This window comes from Sphaeramia orbicularis, chromosome 8 (genome assembly GCF_902148855.1).
Source record: "Sphaeramia orbicularis chromosome 8, fSphaOr1.1, whole genome shotgun sequence".
Lineage (NCBI taxonomy): Eukaryota > Metazoa > Chordata > Actinopteri > Kurtiformes > Apogonidae > Sphaeramia > Sphaeramia orbicularis.
In genome coordinates, this window is record NC_043964.1 from 49925787 (window position 1) to 49926563 (window position 777).

Sequence of the window (777 nt, forward strand, 5' to 3'; positions counted from 1 at the left end):
CAACACATAAAACTATATTTTACTATTCTGCGACCATATTGCACTTATAGGCTGCTTCCACCAACATTAGACCAGTACCAAGCCTAATTTTGAGCCGTTTTGCCTGAAACACTCAAACCATTGTTCCTCACTAGAAACAAAACATATCAGGTTTTACCATGACCTTCAGCCTGAACTGTTGTGAGTCTGTTGTATTCTTCAGGTTGAAAAGACAGAATGGAGACAAGAACAATTTATAAGGATGTACAATAACTGCAGACTGAACTAGTGCTTGGAAGGGATAAAATTATTTACTAAAATTAAGGTAAAGCTAGAAAGTAGCACAGAAAAATGTAAACAGACTGGTTTCAATTGAATGCAAGAAGAAATACATTTAAAAAGTTACCAAGAGTAAGTTGTCAAAAAGAGGATCTGCATGTGGTCAAATGTTTAAGTAAGACGTTGCTGTATTACATATTTTTTAATGCATGCACATCTTTATTTTTTAAAACCTTCTGTGTGAACTTTTTCTGCACTGTCCTATAATGAGTGTTGCAACACTGGAATTTCCCCATTGTGGGACAAATAAAGGATTTCTTATCTTATCTTATCTTATTATGGTCTGTTTTCATTTAGTGATATGACTCCAGTCAAACCGAGGTTGGTTCATCAACTGGAAACAGTTTACTAGTTCAATTATTATTCCATGTAATTGTGGACATAGAGCCTAGATGCTATTTTTTTCATCAGTGTTACAGAAATGTACATGTTTTCCAAAAATAGGATTGAACACAAAAG